Source organism: Oryctolagus cuniculus, chromosome 7 (assembly GCF_964237555.1).
Source record: "Oryctolagus cuniculus chromosome 7, mOryCun1.1, whole genome shotgun sequence".
Taxonomy (NCBI): Eukaryota; Metazoa; Chordata; class Mammalia; order Lagomorpha; family Leporidae; genus Oryctolagus; species Oryctolagus cuniculus.
Window position 1 is genome coordinate 129,875,161 of NC_091438.1, and position 14,940 is coordinate 129,890,100.

Sequence of the window (14,940 nt, forward strand, 5' to 3'; positions counted from 1 at the left end):
CCAGGCATTTACAACAAAATGGAGGAAGCTGGAAAATATCATGCAGAGTGAAATAAGCTAGTCCAAAAGGGACAAATATCATATGTTCTCCCTGATCGATGGCAACTAAACGAGCATCTAAAATGATACCCATTGAAGTGAAATGGACACTATGAGAGACGATGACATGATCAGCCCTTATCTAGACTGTTGAGGAACAACTTACTATTTTATTCCTTTTAGTATTGTTGTTGTTGTTGTTGCTCTGTTTGTTCTACTTAATACCACTGGTTGAACTCTGTAATCAATACACAATCATTCTTAGGCATTTAAAATTAACAGAAAAGTGATCTCTGTTAAACATAGGAGTGGGAATCAGAGAGGGAGGAGACATATAGGTCGGCACATGCTCACTTGGACTTACCTCCGATGGTGGGACTAGAAATGTGCCAGGGGATTTCAACTCAATCTTACCAAGGAGGCATGCACCAATGCCAGCGCACTTGGTAAAGTGATAAGTATAAGTACACAACTGATCAAAAAGATAGGGTAAGTGTCGAAGAGATTTTACAAATAAGACCAGTGTAAGCAAATAATGAAGGATAGAATTGAAAGGGAGAGAATGATCCTGCAGGGGAAGCAGGACACACAGCAGACACATAGAATGGCAAACGCCCCAAACAGCACTCCGGCCTCAGAATCAACCCTTGGGGCATTTGGATCTGGCTAAAAGGCCCGTGAGAGTTTCACAGGCATGGAAAGCCATGACACGGTGGCAAAAACAACCTAAATGAAAGATCCTGGTGAACAAGACCCCAGCAGAAGGAACAGGCCATCAAGGAGGGAGGCACCTTTCTCTGAAGGGAGGAGGGAACCTCCACTGTGATATGAACTTGACTAAACAAGTTCAGAGTTGGTGAACTCAAAGGGCTTCCATAGCCTAGAGAGCTCATGGCAAGAGCCTCGGGTGATTGCTGACGTCATAAATAAGAGTGCCAATTGTTAAATCAACAACGGGAGTCACTTAGTACATGCTCCCCATGTAGGATCTCTGTCCTTAATGTGTTTTACTACGAAACTTAAAAACAACACTATTAGTCGAACAATACCCTGTACCTTGTGCAGTTGTGTGAGTGCAGCCTGTTGAAATCCTTGCTTAGTGTATACTAAGTTGATCTTCTGTATATGAAGGTAATTGAAAATGAAACTGGATGAAGGGCAGGATGGGAGAGGGAGTGGGAAAGGGGAGGGCCGCGGGAGGGAGGGAGGTTGGGGGGAGAAGCCACAACAATACAAAAGTTGCACTTTGTAAATTCACATTTATCAAATAAAAAAAAAAACCCTTCCATGGCATGAGTAAAACAAAGGGAAAAAGGGAAAGCCCATGACTGGCCTTGAAGCATAACACAACATAGTGCTTTGTAACAGCAGCCTGAAAAAATACCATGTGGCTAGAGTTACTGAGAGTAAAGCTGTGCATATGGGAAGCTGCAGCCTTGTACTTCATCGCAACAACAATCAATTCCTGTGATTTTTAAAAAAAGATTTATTTATTTATTTATTTATTTGAAAGTCAGAGTTACACACAGAGAGAAGGAGAGGCAGAGAGAGAGAGAGAGAAAGGTATTTCATCTGCTGGTTCACTCCCCAATTGGCCACAATGTCCAGAGCTGTGCTGATCTGAAGCCAGGAGCCAGGAGCTTCCTCTGGTTCTCCCAAGCAGGTGCAAGGGTTCAAGCACTTGGACCATCTTCTGCTGCTTTCCCAAGCCATAGCAGAGAACTGGATCAGAAGTGGAGCCATCGGGCCTTGAACCAGTGCCCATATGGGATGCCGGCACTGTAGGTGTCAGCTTTACCTGCTACACTACAGTGCCAGCCCCAATTCCTGTGATTTTTGTTTCATCATGTACTGGTCACAGAACCATTACACTCAGCCTGAAGAGGTCAGAAGAAGCTGCAGGGGCCAGCGTTGTGGCAATACTGGCATCCCATATGGGTGCTGGTTCATGTCCTGGCTGCTCCACTTTCAATCTAGCTCCCTACTGATGTGCCTGGGAAACCAGCAGAAGATGGCTCAAGTGCTTGGGCTCCTGCACCTATGCGGGAGATCAGGAAGAAGTTCTTGGTTCCTGGTTTCTGCCTTGTCCAGCCCTGGTTGTTGTGGCCATTTTGGGAGTGAACCAGCAGATGGAAGACTTCTCTGTTTCTTTGTTTTTGCTCTTTAATTTTTCCTTCAAATAAAATAATTTTTTAAAAAAGAAGCTGCACTCTGCTGTGGCCTGGGAAAACAACAGAAGATGGCCCAAATCCTTGGGCCCCTGAACCCATGTGGGAGACCTGAAAGAGGTTCCTGGCTCCTGGATCGGTGCAGCTCTAGCCGTTATGGCCAAATGGGGAGTGAACCAGTGGATGGAAGACCTCTCTCTCTCTCTCTTTCTCTCTCTCTCTGTCTCTCCTCTCTCTGTGTAACTCTGACTTTCAAATAAATAAATAAATTTTTTAAAAAAGCTGCAGGGCCAGCGCTGTGGCATAGTAGGTAAGGCTGCTGCCTGCAGTGCCTGCATCCCATGTGGGTGCCAGTTCGAGTCCCAGCTGCTCCACTTCCAATCCAGCTCTCTGCTATGGCCTGGGAGAACAGTGGAAGATGGCCCAAACCTTTGGGCCCCTGCACCCATGTGGGAGACCCAGAGAATGCTCCTGGCTCCTGGCTTGAGACTGGGGAGTGGACCAGTGTAAAGAAGACCTCTCTCTCTCCTCTCTCTCTCTCTTTCTCTCTCTCTTTCTATTGCTCTCGCTCTCTGTCTCTCTCTCTGACTCTCTGTAGCTCTTTCAAATAAATGAATAAATCTTTAAAAAAAGAAGCTGCGGCTGGCGCTGCGGCTCAATAGGCTAATATTTCGCCTGCGGCATCGGCACACCGGGTTCTAGTCCCAGTCGGGGCGCTGGATTCTGTCCCGGTTGCTCCTCTTCCAGTCCAGCTCTCTGCTATGGCCCGGGAGTGCAGTAGAGGATGGCCCAAGTCCTTGGGCCCTGCACCTGCATGGGAGACCAGAAGAAGCACCTGGCTCCTGGCTTTGGATCGGTTCAGCGGCCATTGGGGGGTGAACCAACAGCAAAAGGAAGACCTTTCTCCCTGTCTCTCTCTCTCACTGTCCACTCTGCCTGTCAAAAAAAAAAAAAAAAAAAAAAAAAAAAAAAAAGCTGCAAGTAGCAGAAAAGTCACAGGCGCCTGGAGAAGGAGGCATACTCAGGCAGTGAGAATTTATGTTGTGTTCGTTGGGAATGAGAAAATATGAGTCCAAAACATCTCCCTCAAAGACATGTTGTGTTTTCCAGGAATTTAAGCAGATTTTTGTTTTAGGAAAATCGCTCTAGGTCAGGGTTTCTCAACCTCAGTACTATTGCCATATGGGCTGGAAAGCTGTTGTCAGAATCAGGCTGTCCCGTGCATTGTAGGCTGTTTAGCAACTCCTCTGGCCTCTAACCATTATGTGCTGGTAGCAACCCTGTCACTCCCCCTTCACTCCAAACCCCCACACTCCTTCTGCCCCTGTCTTGACAACCAGAAATGTCCCAGACATTTCCAAATGTCCCTAAATGGGCATGAAATTCTACCCCTGTTCCCTGGCATTGAGAGCTGATACTCTAGAGATGATGTGGAAGGTGGGTTGGAGGGCAAGGAGATTCACTGCCTAGCACTGTGGAACTGCAAGCTGCCCAGTGTGGTGCCTCACAAAGGCAGTAGACTGGGGAAGTGCACAGAGGAAGAGCCTGAGGAGACGGTGACCTATGCTGAGATGTGGCTACAGAGGCAGCGGGAGGAAGCCTGGGTGGCTCCCAGATTATCAGGCTAGTTGACCAAGGATGCCACCAGCTAACCTGGATGAGGAATTCAACACTATGTCCGAGAATACATGTTTTTAAAACTCACTGTATAGAGAACATATGAGGGTACTTCAAAGTTTGTGGAAAAGTGGAATTGAACATAAATTTGAAGGCAAAAAGTATTTGAATTCCATACATAGTTTTGTCATAATATGCATTTTCCAGATGCTTGTATATGATACCACAGACAATAGTGTAGAATAGAGGAATTAGACATTTCCTTCTAACATGTAATTTGTGGCATTCATCAGAATTGAGCAAAATCAAATACAATGAAGAGAAGCCTCTTCGAAAATTGTTTCAAATAATAACATTCCCTAACCCGATGATTGTGCACACACAATTTCATACAGCAATCTTCATCAACATACCAAGAACATTTGTGCATCCCCTTTTATCAACCAACCAGAAAAACAGTTCAATTTACTCATCCGAAGAGTGATGTCTACAAATCGTGTATTCTCGAGAGGTCTGTAGGAGTGAACCATCCAACTCAGTTTAGCAAATATTTATTCAGTGCTTGCACATTCAACACAAAGATGATTTCTGAGACTAACATACAGGACACACGTGATCAATTAAACGAACTGAACAGCTACGTGTCTAGGGGAAGAGTGAGGCTCTTGACAATGGTGGCCATTCTTCCTGTCCTCAGGGATTGAGTATATAGTGTTTTCCATGGCAAGACATCCACCTGAAAAATAAATGATTGGTGTCAAATGGCTGACGCAGTCATAAAATGTCACAGCATTTCAAACAGGAAACATCACTGAAAATCCAGGTGGATTTCATGGGGGCATGGGGGCTGAACCTTGAAGGATACTGAAAATTCCAAGAAAAGAGTGAGGCCTGTTGAACTAGTATTTTTATCGACATTTCCCAGGATTGTTAGGATTAGGTTTATTTTTATATGTGAAATACACATGTGTTGTTTTCACTCAATTTTAAGCACCATGACAGCAGAAACCACATCCCTCAGTGTGCTAGGAAATTGGTCCTGGGCCCCCAGCCCTGTGCTACCATGAAATACCAAAATCCTCTCATGCTGAAGCCCTTCTATGAAATGATGGAATATTTGCAAATGACCTATGCACAGCCACTGTCTGTTTTCAGTCATTTCTATATTACAATAACAAATACAATATAAATGCTCTGTAAATATTTGTTATACTATATTGGTTGGGAAACAATGGCAAGAGAAAAAGTTCATGTTCAGTACAGAAGCAATTTCTTCCCAAATCCTTTCTTTTTTCCTTCCTTCCTTCCTTCCTTCCTTCCTTCCTTCCTTCCTTTCTTTCTTTCTTTCTTTCTTTCTTTCTTTCTTTCTTTCTTTCTTTCTTTCTTTCTTTCTTTCTTTCTTTCTTTCTTTCTTTCTTACAGGCAGAGTGGACAGTGAGAGAGACAGGGAGAAAGGTCTTCCTTTTGCCGTTGTTCACCCTCCAATGGCTGCTACGGCCGGCGCACCACGCTGATCTGAGGCCAGCAGCCAGGTGCTTCTCCTGGTCTCCCATGCAGGTGCAGGGCCCAAGGACTTGGGCCATTCTCCACTGCACTCCCAGGCCACAGCAGAGAGCTGGCCTGGAAGAGGGGCAACTGGGACAGAATCCGGCACCCCGACTGGGACTAGAACCCGGTGTGCCAGCACCTCAAGCGGAGGATTAGCCTAGTGAGCTGCGGCACCGGCCCTAAATCCTTTCAATCGGTAGTAGATTGAGTCCACTCTACGGATACACAGGACAACTGTGCAAACTTTCTTTAGAGTAGATTCAGCACTATGGGTATTTACACCCTGCCTTCTCTACCCGTAAAGCTCTGTACTGGGTAGGCTTTTGAGGGGAGAGAAAAATGAAAAGACCCAGAGATATCACTCAAAGTTCAGCTGAGGACCCTTCTGGCCTTCAAAGAGCTGGGTAAAATGGCTTGGACTCCCAACCCATACCTGGCCCTTTCAAGAACTAGGTAATGGGTCCAGTGCTGTGGCATAGCGGGTAAAGTCACCACATGCAGTGCCAGCATCTCATATATGAGTCCCGGCTCCTCCACTTCCAATCCAGCTCTCTGCTATGGCCTGGGAAAGCAGTAGAAGATGGCCCAAGTCCTTGGCCCCTGCACCCATGTGGGAGACCCAGAAGAAACTCCTGGCTCTGGGCTTCGAATCAGCACAGCTCCGACCCTTGTGGCCATCTGGGAGTGAACTATCAGATGGAAGACCCCCACCCCCCGCCTCTGCCTCTGCCTCTCTGTAACTCCGCCTTTCAACTAAATAAATAAACCTTTAAAGAAAGAAGTAGGTAACTTCAGGAAGGACATTTCCACCTCCTCACCTCTCTCTGAACAATGCTGAAACGAAATGTGGTCCCTGATGGAAGGATGGTGAGAGGGAGTGAGGGGGAGGGAGGAAGAGGGAGCAAGGAAAGGAATATCATTATGTTCTTAGAAGTGTATCTACAAATCACATCGTCTCTGTTAAAAACTAATTAAAAATTAAAATTAAAAAAATTATGTATATGTAAAAAGAAACATGGTCCCTTCCTGTTTTCTGCAACAAGGCACTCACTCAAAGCTGCCTGGGGTAGGTAGCGATCTTGGAAGAAGCAGGTATGTCACTGATGGGCAGCAGCACAACTCTGCCACCCTCCGCCTGTTCTGTCCCATTTCCTCTGTTCTCTTTTTCCTCACACTGCCCCTTGTAGACTACCCTCAAGAATTCCAAATGCTCCCTGTAGGTCACACAGCAAGTTGCCCCTCCTCTAAGAGCCAGCGCCTTGGTGGGATCTTTCCACCTCAACAGCTATTATTATTATTATTATTATTATTATTTTAATTTAGCAGGTAGAGTTGTAGACAGTGAGAGAGAGAAACAGAGAGAAAGGTCTTCCTTCCGTTGGTTCACTCCCCAAATGGCCGCTACGGCCGGCGCTATGTCAATCCAAAGCCAGGAGTGCTTCTTCCTTGTCGCCCATTCGGGTGTAGGAGCCCAAGCACTTGGGCCATCCTCCACTGCCCTCCTGGGCCACAGCAGAGAGCTGGACTGGAAGAGGAGCAACCAGGACTAGAACCCGGTGCCCATATGGGATGCTGGCACTGCAGGCAGAGGATTAACCAAGTGAGCCACGGCACCGGCCCCAACACCTATTATTATACATCACTCTCTAGCTGATTTTTCCAAACCTAGTTGCTTCTACCCTCAGAAGTAATTCTGGGGCTAGCTATTAAGATATAGTGACATTATCTCTACCTTGTTACTGAGAGACAAGGGAATCAGTGACTTTAGGAGAATCCCATAGTACTAAGAGGGACAGAAGGAGAGAGTGCGGGAAGTGGGTCATGAAGTCTTCTTGGTCCTTTTTTTTTTTTTTTTTAATAAGATTTACTTATTTAAAAGGCAGAGTTACAGAGAGAGGTAGAGCCAGAGAGAGAGATCTTCCATCTGCTGGTTCACTCCCCAAATGACCGCAATGGCCAGAGCTGAGCTAATCCGAAGCCAGGAGCATCTTCCGGGTCTCCTATATGGGTGCAGGGACCCAAGGATTTGGGCCATCTTCTACTGCTTTCCTAGGCCATAGCAGAGCTGGATTGGAAGTGGGTCAGAACCGGCACCTGTGGTGGAATGAGAAGGCCATGCCCTGGTTCCACAGCTCACTAGGCTAATCCTCCGCCTGTGGCGCCGGCACCCTGTGTCCTAGTCCCGGTTGGGGTGCCGGATTCTGTCCCAGTTGCTCCTCTTCCAGTCCAGCTCTCTGCTGTGGCCCGAGAGTGCAGTGGAGGATGGCCCAAGTGCTTGGGCCGTGCACCTGCATGGGAGACCAGGGGGAGGTACCTGGCTCCTGGCTTCAGATCAGCGCAGTGTGCCAGCCATAGCGACCATTTGGGGAGTGAACCAACGGAAAAAGGAAGACCTTTCTCTTTGTCTCTCTCTCTCTCTGTCTAACTCCACCTGTAAAAAAAAAAAAAAAAAAAAAAAAAAAAAAAAAAAGAAGGCCATGCCAAGATGACCACTGGCAAGCCAGTGTCAGTTACTCAGGCAGGAGTGGCTTCGAAAACCCCTGGGTAACCCCCTGGGAAACTACCTGGCAACAGAGCCTGCCTGGCAGCAGGCTGTGATTGGATGGCTTTGGAAATCACATAGCAACAGAGCCTGCCTGGCAACAGGCTGTGATTGGATGGCTTTGGATACTGCCTGGCAACAGGCTGTGATTGGTTAGGGCATAAACCGCCCCTTGACTGATTGGCTGCCTTGGCTATATAAGCTGCTGTAGCAACTGAAATAAATGAGTCTGCAGGCTGCTTGCCTCAGGCCTGCTTTCACCCGACTCCCGGGGTCTGTGTGGTGACTCTGCACCTCTTGCCCCCACCATGCTCCTCATCTCAGAACAAATCCATAGCAACAGGTGCCCATATGGGATGCCGGTGCTGCAGGCCAGGGCTTTAACCTGCTGTGTCACAGCGCCGGCCCCTCTTGGTTCTTTCTAAGTGGTCTCCCCCTCTCTTCCAAATCCACACAATGTTATTGCCGGCACCAGTCCTGGGAAACGTACACTTTCCTGTCTTCATCTGTCTCTGTGCTTACCTCCCTGACCAAATTCTACACAGCTCCAGGACAGCAGGCTTTCCTCATTCCTCCCCAGAGTTCTCACGGTGCCTCACCCACTGCCTCAGGATTGGTCTGTTGAGTCTCAACCTGCAGGAGCTGTAGTAAGATTTACTCAGTTTCAGGATATGTTCCTTAGATTTCTCAAAAATGCCAAATTTTTAGGTAGGCATTTGCTGTAACTGAGATTAATTAAGGAGCAGGCAGTTAGCATAGCATGTTAAAATGCTGGAGTTCCGCATTGCAGTGCCTGGTTTGATGCTGAGCCTTGGCTCCCGATTCCTACTTACTACTGACACAAATCCTGGGAGGCAACAGTGATGGCTCAAATTAATTGGGCCCCTGCCATCTATGTGGGAGACTGGATTGAGTTCTGGACTCCTAGCCATTGCAGGCATCTGGGGAGTACATCAGCAAATGGGAGCCTTTCCCCCCATTCCTCTGATTTTCAAATAAATTTTAATAAATTTGACCACCTCTAAGTAGTATCAAGTATTTAACCAATTTGTTTGAGATGTTATAGGGATGTGTACTTACCTTCCACCTAGCATGAGCTAGAAAAATTAACATGCATTCAAGTACCCTTTGGTACAAAGTATTTGCTTTAATTCTCACAATGTGTTTTTTTTTTTTTTTTTTGAGGTGAGAGTAGGTGATTTGCTAAACGTCAGGACAGAACAGGAACTGGGATTTTAACACGACAACACCTAGCATCAAAGTTCCAGTTCTTTTTACTACATCACACCTTGAGAATAATAATGCCCCTTCACATACATTCAGATTCTCATTATTAATAGAAAGGGCAGGTACTCACCTGGATACAAACCAAACAACTCATCCCAACTGTTAAAATCCAGGCAGAAGAAAATTGACTCTATGAACTTGAAAAAATGCCTTCATTTTCTGAGCTTCAGGTTACTTCTTTGTACACCCCTAATTTCACAGGGTTGATGTCTATACTAATTTAAAAAAAAAAACATAATAAATACTACCTGGCAAGTAGTCTGGCTAGAAGCAAAGATGTGTTGCATTCTCAGAAGTTGTTGAGTGCTCAGTGGAAATCTTTCCTTTCACAGGGTATAAAACAGAAGTTAACACTCAGTTCCAACATTCAGATTTTTACCATCAATGGCAGACCCAAGAGATAGGGCAATGATGACTGGCCAACACCTGGGTCGTGCATCTCCTAAAAGAGATTTTGAAAGGAGTCAGAAACCTCACCCACTTTAAAGCAGAAGCCTACCATCAAAACTCTTCTTTCTTTGTGTATCTTACATGCAAACGCAGGGGATTTCAGATGTGAGAAAGCATACATATCACCAATGTAGTCATACACACGGAACAACCCTCTCCTAAACTAAATACCCGGAGGATTTTATAGTTGCTGTCTTCATTATTCACTGTGATAAAGTCCATATGATAGGAAAAGTCTGTTCTCAGCCATGCTTAACTGTATAGTTCAGCAGGGTTAAATGTATTTGTAGTATGTGAAACTGATCTCCAGATGTTTTTTAATAGTAACGCTATCAATGGCTATCACTTCCCACTCCTTCTAGCCCTTGGTTACCATTTTCCTTTCTGGTTCTGTGAATTTGCCTCCTCTACCTAAAGAAATAAAATAGGCCAGGTAAGAGAGGAACCAGCACTGGATTTATTAAGCACTTACACACTGGTTCTAAAGCATATGCTCTCCCCTACTATGGACTTTTAAAAAAGTGTGTTTATTTATGGATGTGAAAGACAGGGAGGAAGGCAGACAGTCGGAGGTAGACAAAGATAGAGACACCCAGAGAAAGAGAGCTCCCTTCCCCTAATTTTCTTCAAATACCTGTAACAGGGGTCAGCATTGTGGTGCAATGGGCTAAGAAATTCTTTGCAATGCTGGAATCCAATATTGGAGTCCTGGTTTGGGTCCCAGCTGCTTTGCTTCCTATCTGGTCACTCATGTGAGAGACCTTGATGGAGTTCTGGGCTCTTGGCTTCGGCCTGGCCAAACCCCAGCCATTGTGGCCATTTGGGGAGTGAACCAGGAAGATTCTCTCTTTCTCTCGTCCAACCCTCTCTTTCTCTCCACCCCACCCCATCTCTCTCTGCTACTCTCATTTCAAATAAATACAGTAAATCTTAAAATAAGAGACAAGAAACAAATACCCATAACACCCAGAGCTGGGCCAGAGCAAATCTAGGAGCTCAATCTGGGTCTCCCACATGGGTGGCAGGGACCCGATGACTTGAGCCATCATGTGTTGCCTCCCAGGTTGCACATTAGTAGGGAGCTGGTATCAGGAGTGGAGCTGGCACTCTGCTACTGAATGTGGGCATCCCAAGTGGGACCTCAATGACTGTGTCAAATCCTTCCCCATTACCCTGTATACTTTATTTATTCCTTCATTCTCCCATTCATTCAGGACCAGCGTGTCTCAGGGTGTGTTGACAGCAGGGAGAATCAGTGTAGACGATGTTAGCTGTGTCACTGCATTACTGCATTCCTAAAGCTAACAAGAAAATGAACCATCATCTTTTTTTTTTTTTTTTTTTTACAGGCAGAGTGGACAGTAAGAGAGAGAGACAGAGAGAAAGGTCTTCCTTTTTCCATTGGTTCACCCTCCAATGGTCGCCACAGCTGGCATGCTGCGGCCGGCGCACCGCGCTGATCTGAAGGCAGGAGCCAGGTGCTTCTCCTGGTCTCCCATGGGGTGCAGGGCCCAAGCACTTGGGCCATCCTCCACTGCACTCCCTGCCCACAGCAGAGAGCTGGCCTGGAAGAGGGGCAACCGGGACAGAATCCGGCGCCAGGATTAGCCTATTGAGCCCTGGCGCCAGCTAAACCATCATCTTTCTAAGAAGCCACATCATTAGACCAGGGACGACTAGTAGAACAATACTAGTAACTGAGTTCCCGTCCTGCATATTGTAATCCAGTAACTCTCAGCACAGACAGGGCTAGGGTTAAGGAGAAGTGGAGGATCCTAGATGAAGAGGGGCTGGAAATTTTTTTTTTTTTTTGAGAGCTCACGTGTGGTTTAATCAGGGTGGCTGGGGGATGAGCACCAAGAGCAACATCTTACAAGTGGAGGTAACAATGAAACAAGGACACACTGGCTCTTCACACTGATGGTTACAATGTCAACATCCCAGCCGCAATCTGAAGGGTTTTTTGGAGAACACATACACACACAGAGTTGGACCCAGTGCCTACCGCAGGGTTGAGGCTGGCCCTGCATCAGTACAGCTGGGCATTGGGGACAAGGCTTGGGGGCTCCAGTGCTCTGGGGACGGGCCCACCCCCTCCCTTCCCTACAGTGGGCACAAGCCAGGCCTGGGCATCCACTGGCATCCACAGTGGCTCCAGGTGGGTGCAGCCCAGGCAGAGCCAGACAGGTGCACCTCAAAGTCTGCCCTGGAGTAGCTTCTGCCATCTTCATAGAGGGGGCAAGCCCGGTGAGGGGTCCTTCTCAGCAATGCAATAAATACGAGGATTCAGAAGCCCACCAACCCTGCGAAGTACAGAAGGGGCTGAAATTTTTGTGGCTTCATTTCTTCCTGTCCCCAAAGCACCGTTTTATATTCCCAGGTTCTCTGATATGAGCTCTGGCCATAGGTATGATAGCCCAGTCCAGATCAGGCTGACCCAGTGACACCATGCGCCTAGCTTCTCCTTGCTTTGGGTCCTTTAGGCCATCAGCATGCTGTGAAGGCAATTATTCTTTCAGGGATAAAGGATGCATTCCTGTGGGAGACTACATAATCAGAAATACTAGAGAGTTGACAACACATAACGGCCCTAGTGTTTAACGTCTTACCTTGTGTTCTTAGCAGAATGATTTCTCCAGAAATATCGTGGCTCCTTCTCACTTCATATCGCACCTATCAGCACACTTAACAAGGAATCATCAGAAGATATAATGCAAGCATGATACCATCCCCATTAGCAACAAACCACATTGTCTGTTGGTTCACCTAAGAAGGGATGCATGAAATCTCTATGAAGAAGAAAACTAAATCTATTTTGTAACATAGAAGTTATTAAAAAAAAAGAATGGATATACCCACTGAGCTGAGGCAACTATATGGCAGTTAGAAACCAAGCCAGATAGACTGCAGCAATAGTAAAAACTGTGTTAATTGGAAAAAGAATGGACCGCTGTGGCCAGGGAGTACAGTGGAAGATGGCCCAAGTGCTTGGGCCCTGCACCCCATGGGAGACCAGGAGAAGTACCTGGCTCCTGCCATCAGATCAGTGCGGTGCGCCGGCCACGGCGGCCATTGGAGGGTGAACCAATGGCAAAGGAAGACCTTTCTCTCAGTCTCTCTCTCTCACTGTCCACTCTGCCTGTCAAAAAAAAAAAAAAATGGAAAAGTTTATAATAGAATTCTATTAATGAAATTAAAAATGGACTGCCTTTATGTGTACAGTCAAATTCTAGGTGCATAGCATCAATGTTTGGATAAGGAGACAGAGGAGGCAAGAACAAGGCAAAAAATAAAAGAAGACTTTCACTTCTGGTTGTGATGCAGTAAGCGGACTCTCTGCTAACAAGGAGAAAACTGCACAAGATACACGGAATAACTATTTTCAAGCAGTGCATGGCCGGCAGTGCTGTTCCATGAGGAAGCCAGTTGTAAGCGCAGAGGCTGATGCAGGCTCTTTGCGCAGGCGGGAGAGGAAATGTACAGCCTGTGTGGAATAAAGGACCTGGTTAAAGGTCTCCTGGCATTGGCAGAGGGTTAACAGGATGGGGATGAAGGCCAAGTACACACAGGGGTCAGACCACTGGGCCCTGCTCTTGGAAAGGGTCCTGTAACTAACCGAGGTGACTTCTCGGGCTGAGGGTTGGCTTGCCACGGTCCCATCTTTCCTGGGCCCACCAGGTCGGGCTGCAGGGAATCCGGAGTCCTTAGAGTTGTGAGCTGCGCCAGAACTGTCCCCGTGGTTGGGAAAGCGTATCTCCAGGATGAGCTTTGTGAATGACCAGGTTTGGATGCACATGAACGGGTGGGGGTGGGGACAGAATGGAGTACAGGGGACTGGAAGGAAGGCTGTTAGGAGGAGGAATGGGACAGAGGAGGGAACCCCTCAGGGGCGTGCCTGGGAGGTCGCACCGGAGCAGCGGAAAAGCTGGGCAGGGAGAGGATGAAGGTAGGGTAGTAGGGAGAGTTGCAAGGCAGGGGAGCCAGGGAAGTGGAGCAGAAGACCGTGAGAGGCTGATCGCAGTGGGGCATGGTCTCGGAGCTGACCAAGTGCGGGGAGTCCGCAGGAACGTGGAAAAGAGGACTGTAGCGTGGAGGAGGGCGGAGCTGGAGCGGCTGCAGCGGGGCGTCGGAGGGAGAGGGCGGCTGGTGGGGGGCGTCAGGAGTGGGGCGAGGCTGGGGTGCAATCCCGGGAGGGCGAAGGCGGCGTGTGGGAACTGGAGGACAAGGCCGGCCTCTCAGAACACACGGCGGGCGAGGCCAGGATGGAGGAATAGGGGGGTAGCGCCGGCACGTGGGGCCAGAAGGAGGTTGCGGCGGGCCTGTGGGCCGGGGAGGAGGGTGAGGCCTGCGTTTGGGGATAGAAGGAGGGTGAGGCCGGCATGTAGGAAGAGAAGGAGCTTGGGGCGGGTGTGCAACACCAGAGGGCGGCTGAGGCTGGGGTGCAGATACCGCGGGACGATGGGGATTCAATTCCCAAGTAGTAGGTAGCTTTTTGGTCATTTTTCGGAAAGAGGCTTCTGCTTGCTCATCCTGGGGGGGAAAAAAAGGACTTGGCAGTACCCAGGTCTCCTGCAGCTTTGCTGTCATACAGCTCCCCCAACACACAGAACATCCCCCAGGCATAATGCACATTATGACACCAACTTGCCCCTCCCCTGCAGTGCTGTGAGCAGGCCCCGCCCACCAGAGAAATGGTCCCTGGTGTAGGTTGCAGAGTGATCATGGGGAAATAGGAAAGAGAAGCAATGGGGCCTGTAGCAATGGCCCCTGCTCTTGGGGCACCATGTAGCTGTCCTCTCAGTAGGCAAAGAGTGACCAAAGGGCATGGATGCAGTTAGGGAGCAGAGGCCTAGGCCAGACGTTTGCATTCAGGACTTGGGAACTACAGGAGGAAGTCAGTGCCCCAGGCTATTCACCGTCCTACATTTTCTACAGCCCTTCCCTGTGCTATCTATCCCTGCATGAATATGGGGTAACTCAGGAGAGATGCTATGTCCATCTCACCACGGTGGAGGGTGGGAAAGACCAGAGAAGGAATTCTCCTGGGCGGGTTGTGAGCGACAGAGCGGTGGAACTAGAACGAGGGTCCAGAGAAGGAGGCCTATAGGCAGGAGAATGACATGAGGCAGAGTGCTGATGTGCAGCTTGACCCCCTCTGCTGCGCTGGGGCAGGATGCTCAAGGCTGAACTCTGCTCTTTAAATCTTAGGCCCCTTGGTTTGTTGCTGAAGTCATACTTGGAACCAGAAACCCAGTGACAATGCTGGCAGCATGGCTCCTGCTCCCGGGT

General features: G+C 48.0%; 1 long non-coding RNA gene across 2 annotated transcripts; it reads right to left on the reverse strand.

Annotated features, from left to right (window-relative positions):
• Nucleotides 1–4,359: 4,359 nt before the first annotated feature.
• LOC103350203 (uncharacterized) lies at nt 4,360–14,238 on the reverse strand. Of its 2 annotated transcripts, none has more exons than XR_007923669.2 (4): nt 13,268–14,238; nt 12,261–12,335; nt 9,450–9,643; nt 4,360–4,560 (listed from the first exon to the last, which is right to left on the reverse strand). It is a non-coding gene; the product is annotated as an uncharacterized lncRNA (long non-coding RNA). The 2 variants fall into 2 exon arrangements; XR_007923668.2 differs by having other exon boundaries at nt 12,261–12,417.
• Between the last annotated feature and the right edge of the window lie 702 nt (nt 14,239–14,940).